Genomic DNA, 7199 nt, shown 5'->3' on the forward strand with positions numbered 1-7199 from the left:
CCTGTATGGTGTAATTCATATTACGCATTAAAAATTAATATCGCTTCTAAGACCCGAGAGGTGCATCCTCACTGTTAACTATCTAACATCGTTTGGAACGAGTTCCCCAAGATTCACCGAAGCAAGAAGGTAAGCCACTGGCTAACTGTGAATTTCACCTTTTCATTTTTTGGGGGGGATTTATGTAACTATCAAAATAGAAATACAAAAACAAATGAAGTATTAAGAAATGAATCAATACGAGCAAGACCAAAATACAAAAATTGTCTTAGAAAAGTTTTAAATCCTTGTAACCTGTCTCTCTATAAAACTTTGCAAAATTAACTTTTAAATAATGTAAGAATAAAAGTAAAGAGAGCCTTGTAGTAGACGCAAAAAAATCATTAGAATTACGCAGAAAACCTTTCCAAATTGTCAGCGCTTCGCCCGGTAAAACCCCGAAGTTTCGGATAATACCAATCAAATGTATAAGAAATCTTTAATTTTAACAACATCGCCGCTTGAAAGGCTTTCCTGAACGTTAAGTAGTCGCTGTTTATTCCCTTTTCGTCTGATTAATTTTTCATAACTCATAAATTGAGCAGAGGAAGGAACGAATAAGTCATATTTAAAATGAAAGCAGACCTAGTTTCATCTATTTTGATTTGACTTTTATAAGTGTCTTGTATTCATACGGAACGTGATCCACCGGAGTCGCTGATACGAAACCCATCAAAAATAAACGCGCAGACTCTCCTGATGACAATTTCCGTTCAAGGACGTTGCTTCATTCATCGATAGACTAATAAGCAACAATAAATTCTTACGGTGTACGTACTTTTAATTATGAGTAACCAAAACCAGGCTACTTAAGTGTCTCAACATGGCACCCTACCAATTTGCACTGGCAATCGGGATATACATTTTTTTACTTATTTCTCAGCGAGATACCTCAGAAATTAAGTTTTACTCTAATTTTCGTTACTAAATATAACGCAAACGCTATATTTGGTGGTGGCTGACGGTAGATTTTGATTGGATCCACATTCCAACGGAATCAGATTTTGCTATATCGAAATTAGGAATATGAGATATTTCTTCATGCATGGTTTATTTGCTGCGGACACGGATCAGTTTGGCTAATTTTTTATGAAGCAGTGTCTCTTGCTTTCATTGAAAGAAACTCATGTCCAGTGAAGTTTGATTTCGAACGTCACGAGGCAGTAAATGTTTCTGGTCCAATTCTCAGGCGGTGTGCAATGTTCAGACCGCCTGCTTACCAATACATCCACCTCTTTTTATTAATTTCGGGCTGAGCTCCACATCAGCTGAGTTTTTTGTTGGAAAAATGTACCTTGTGCGATGGGATCATATTATTGCATTCCTCTTCATATACCAGCTGCCCCTTATGAATTCTTCTGTGTCTTGTTGATCCGAACGTTCCATTCATAGGATGATGCTCCACGGACACACATTCAAGAAAACCAGGGCAGAAAGCTTGACAGAGTGTGTGATGGCGTGCAATAATGGTGCCATATGCCAAAGTGTAAATTACATCATTAATGAAGACGTTTGTGAATCGAATAATCGCACGAAGAAGGCCACACCAGATGACCTCGTTCCATACAAAAATCGCATATATGTGACACGATTTAGTGAAAGAGGTATTGGTCGAGGCTCGAGGGTAGTCATGTAAAGGACACTTGTAATTGAGGCTGACAGTTGCTCACGTCTGGATGATCTGAGTAGAAGTCATCGTTATTGAATCTGATGATGACTCCCTTTTTTTTGCTGTCAAAACGTCTTTCGCTGTTATCGGGGTCGGTCCTCTATACATTTCTCACTTAGCCGGTTAGACTACACGACACGAAAACATTTTACTCCTGGGTTCAAAATATTTACTGCAACAGTGATGTTATTAACAGAATAGAAATATATATATAGCCAAGGCTATATCGTCATATCCCCTGCATTTCTAAAGACTTCAATTAGACTGCGGGACGAGCGTTTCTTCGCCTGCAGGAGAGTTTTCGAAGGCGCAACGATGGCTATCAAAAAGGCATCATTGCTTTTTACTTACCTTAATCATGGCTATTACAGTTTCCTCAAATCTGATCGGTGCCTTAGCTGTAATCGGCTGTATTTGGACAGTTGGCAGTGATCGGACAGTTGAAGCAGCCAATCATACTAAGTCCACTCAGCCAAATCCACCAATCACAGAATAAATCGCTATAACAATAGAAACAATCACTTATCCTAAAAGAACTGAGGAATTTCCAAAATTAAGAATTTTTTCTTAGTTTAGGCATTGTCTCCACCGGAGATCTGTGACCCAAATGTATTTGTTGTTTTCGGAAATTGTAACGGTAATGATTAATTGGTATCAGAACTTCTTGTCGTATCACCAGCCCGATTTGAGTACTAATAGGAAAGTGTACGCTTGTAACTGGACAGTGTAATAGGACAGTTAAAGGGACAGTTAACTCGTCATGCCTGAGTAAGTGGACAGAACGCGTCATGTGCGCGCGCTGTTGTTTCGCATTTCGTAGAGTTAATTGTTATTTTTTACGAAAACGTATAACCGATGTGCAGTTTCTTTCTCAGAAAAAAACAAAGGAAAATAATATGGTTTGAAATTTCGTTGGACTCTTGTGTAGGAACCTTCTTTTCAAAAACATTATGAGATTGGGTGAGTTTAAAGCGCTTTCCAATAGTTTGTCATGACATCGATATGAAATTAACCATAGCACCTCCCCCTCCTACTACTTTTCTTTATTCAATCACCAACCTGCTTGATAATGCATCATCCAGGATTGCGAAAAGATAAAAGCCAAGAGCTAAGAGGAATCTACCAGTTCGAAAAGAGAGATCTACGTAGTTTTCTTCAAATACAAGTGCACATCACAACTTTGACAGCTTGGATGCATGCTCTCCATATATGTGTAGCTCCTGAAAATGAAGCAAATCGCATAGCTGATAAAAATTCCTTACAGGGGTAGAGAAGGGCGAAATCTCATCGGTTTTTCTGCTCCCTTCCCTTATGCGAATGGTCCCTAACCAAGAGACAATTAACTGATATTCTCTTGTATCTATCGATATCAAACTGACTGATTCCCCTTTACAGGACCAGTTATTTCTGTTATTTCTTTAAGAGACTGATAACAGAAATATGATAAAATTATCTTACAGGTCTTAAGCTTTTAAAAGTGAGTAGTTTTATTACTTCTTTGTAGCAAGTAAGCAAAGAAATCACCCTCGCAAGTGGACTGCAATTTAAGGAATTGCAGATAAAGAGCCCGAAAAGAATTCAGCTCTCCACGGGATTCTAACTTATGCCTCCCATTGGTAGCTGTTGGCTTAGTAGCTCAGTTGGTAGTACAGTGAGTATTGGGGAGGCATGGAATCGAAACTGCCGAGGCCTGGATTTTTTCAAGCTTTATTTCTGTACTTCCTAGCTTCAAATGCAGTCAACTTGGGTGAATTATTCATTTTCTTGTTTTTCATTCGCAGTTCAAATGAACTTTATTTCGTCAAAAAATTGTGTAAAAGGCGTGATACAATTGATTGCATGGCATAGAGAGGCAAATGGTAGCATTTGCGAGCGAAGATGACTTTTTTGTAAGTCGATTTCTCTGTAAACGATGATGAATTCTATATATTACTTCATTTTCTTTGGTACATTTGAGAGATGGGTTGCGTAGGAGAGTCACGGCTAGAAACCGTTTTTTATTTCATATCTTGCCGGTCACCTGGTCGAGGGTCTCAATAGGGTTCGCTGTTAGCATTGAATCAGCGAATAATGTGGCCGTTAAGCGTAACAATTGACAAATTATAACCGTTAAAATCTTTCCTTTCAATATGTTGTTTTGGGTTAACCGTAGTTGAAAAAATGGCCACAATTTAACAGTTACCCGTAAAAAGTTCTTCTAATGCGGCCTCTCCTCAGTTTTAAGAAAATGTCGGCCCTTTTTTTTTTTGTCACACGCTGTTTTAATTAAGTTTGGATGGTGGGCAATCGTGGAAAAAAATTACATCAATATTTCCTACACTCGAGAAACCACACCGACCTAAGGTACCTCCCATGATGAGGACGCTTTCTATAAACAGAATAAAGCACCATCTCCCAGAGTGAAAGGTAATTTCTTTTTTCCAGCCTCTTCAACGATATATGACAAGACATCATGTCGCTTTACATGCTAAAGAAGCGCGTCGCGTGACATCCTGAGGAACGGCTACCTATGAAACTAGCAGTTATAAAATCTGAAAATATCGACGTTTATATCTCATTTGATAACTCTATCCAAGGAAATGGGAAGAGGTTGAGCGAGTGAGACATAGGTGCGCTCACTACTTCAAACGACAAGATGTGACAAAACATCCTATCTGTCACATAACGTTCTAAAGTGTGGCATCGCGTGACACCCTAAGCGATGGCTGCCAATGATCAATATTCGCAGTTATAGAGTCAGAAAATATCGAAGTTTATCCCTCATTCAATAAACTTATTGAAAGAAATGGGCAAATGTTATCAAGCGAACAAGACATAGCCGCACTCACTACTTCAAACGACAAGAAATGACTTACGCAGGTTGATGCAGAAATTTTCTTCCCTTTTTTATTGATTTCCTCTTCCATTCGAACAAAATACCAAGCGACTTGTTTCATTGTTTGACATTCAAATGTGAGTTTATTGTACTTAGATAATAGTTAAACAGTCTAATCGAAGAAACTAAATAAAATCATTTGGCTCCAATTTTCTAGCTCGTTCTGAGTTTCTCTCAATACTTTGTAGGCCAGTAACTAAAATTAGAATAAAACTTCTCGTTTTGCCTTCGGACGACTAATTCAAACAATATACGTGAAATGCATCATTCTTCTTGTAAAAAAGTAACACAATTCATCGCATTCAAAATTAAAGGAGAAATCTCAGAATATTAACAAATACCAAGACTAAATCCTAGCCATTACGGCCAAAATCTGTAATTTTAAGTCCAGATAAACCAAATTCTGATCGGCAGAAACTAACTTTAAGTACCAATGACTGGGTAAAAATCGTTGAAAATTTAATCACAATTTCCATCTTACATAAACTAAGACTAGTTATAGTTCTCACTAGAGCTGCCCCCGCCCTACAGTACCTAGTAGTAGTAAGTCCTCGCGCGCGTGTCTTTTTACTGGCAGCCCATGACCATTTGCGGGAAAAACGTTGATACCTTGCGGCCGTGCAAGCGATCAAATCGAGATTTTTTCTGGTTATGATCTACCGAAAATACCCACATTCTCTCTTCTCCAGTCTTCCTCTTTATTACACGGGGAGTCCTAAGGTGCCTCCTCGGGTTTTTGGCCCTCTGGGGTCAAAAACCCTGCGGGGGCAATAATCGAGCAATCGGACAACTGATTATTTTCCAATTTCCACGGAAATTCTCCACAACGCACATGGCTGTAACAACTTTACATTACTGACGAGAAAAAAAAAACAATTGAGGAAAAGTCTGAAAAAAACCCTGGGAAACATTTTCAAGACGTTTCAACTTCGACGTCAATGCAACGCCCAAATTCGCTTAGTAGATAATACATAGATTAAAAATAATTTTTTACATAGCTAGTCATGATGATTTCATGACGTATGAGAAAAACAACAGTTTCAGCAGGATATCAAAGGTGAAGGTCGTAAAAGCAGTTCAGACAAGCAAAAAAGTCAACTTTTGAATCAAAGGAAATCCGTTCTCTTGTTAAACTTGACTTTAGCCGTCTTTTGATTCATCCTGCCTTAAAAAGAAGACTCTTGAAAAAGATTTCATCGGTAGTAACTGGTTTCTGCGTATCAGCGTTTTTATGTATCCGAAAACTCCCTGGGAATCCAATGCTCACTGCCTTAACTGAAAAATAAAAGAATCTAAGTTTAGGGAGGATAGTTGAGTTGCCATGAAATATTTCCTACCACATGAAACGATACATTGCACAACAGGGTTGTTTTAAAAGAAATTTGCTATTCTACTCCTATCATGTTTCCAAACGAGAATGTTATCATCGTAAACGTGTCCACATGATTGTACTGCATCATCCAATTCGTAACCCAAACGAAAGGAAAATAACACGCAAGTATCAGTGCTTATACAAAAGCTATAATTATGACTTAAGGTAACTTTGTATTGAATAGAAGGTATAAACAGAATATTTACTTACTTCAGCCTCTTAATATCCTCGAAATCCAGGTTGACGTCGTCACCAATGAGTACATTTCTCCATTGAGGGGGGGAAACATTAAGGATACGTCTGATCGTCTCCACTTCTTTCCTTGCTCCTGGAAGTTGCACCAAACGTCTTCCCTGATAGATGATACCTATGAAACATGGGTCGCCAACAAGCAATGCACCAGTCTTCATGAGAAAGTCAGCTGGACAATCATGAATTACTTGCAACGTCGTCAGAGAGGGAAGCACACGAATTCTGAAAGAATCACTTAGATACGATGAGTCCGAGTCCTGCAACGCTGCAAAAGATAAAAGGCAAAATGACCTCTCAGGAAGGAATGTTAGCTAGTTGCCTTCGATCAGATCAGCAATAGGAGTAACTATGATGTCATGCAGCTTCTTTAAAGCGCTTTATTGGGAGTGCCTCACATCAACTCGGACCACATCGTTGGCCACTTCCTCTTCTGTCGGCGAATCAAGCGGAGGATTTTCGATTGTAACATCATCTCTTGCACCGATCTCCTGAAGAGCAGTTTTGTTCAGTAGCTGGATGAAAAATTCTAATTCATCCTCATAATTGTAATTGTTGACGTGTACCTCTCTCATCTGGATATCATCTTCACTAAGGCAAACCCAGAAGTAAACGCATGGTTCACTAATAACTAAGAAAACTGTGCTCAATGAAACACAACTCAGAGAAACGCACGCTGTGCGTTGAAGAATCTCCAGGCTGATATTTTGTGGCCATGAGATCTCTCAGAGCTTGAGCACGTCCTTCCTCTCTTTTCTCTTTGTTCGACCGAATGACGTGGAATTCTCGAAAATCGGGAAATTTCAGTCTGTTGGAATACAAATAGTAGTGAATTTTTGGGTCTGCTCAATCGAAAAAATATCCAAAACATTTACTCTCACAACTTATCTGATTGATATTGTATTGATATTGTAAGGAGAAATCCTGTCTTGGTCACTCACGTGAGATAAAGGGTTAGAGGTAAAGTCAGCACAAGAGCCACAGGTCTAACCTTG

At 38.8% G+C, this 7199-nt stretch overlaps 1 long non-coding RNA gene across 1 annotated transcript; it reads right to left on the reverse strand.

Moving 5' to 3' along the window:
- Nucleotides 1–5024: 5024 nt before the first annotated feature.
- On the reverse strand, nt 5025–7199 carry LOC149051554 (uncharacterized). Its single transcript, XR_016180805.1, has 2 exons — nt 6166–7199; nt 5025–5858 (listed from the first exon to the last, which is right to left on the reverse strand). It is a non-coding gene; the product is annotated as an uncharacterized LOC149051554 (long non-coding RNA).

Source organism: Pocillopora damicornis, chromosome 1 (assembly GCF_964200805.1).
Source record: "Pocillopora damicornis chromosome 1, jaPocDami1.2, whole genome shotgun sequence".
Classification (NCBI taxonomy): domain Eukaryota; kingdom Metazoa; phylum Cnidaria; class Anthozoa; order Scleractinia; family Pocilloporidae; genus Pocillopora; species Pocillopora damicornis.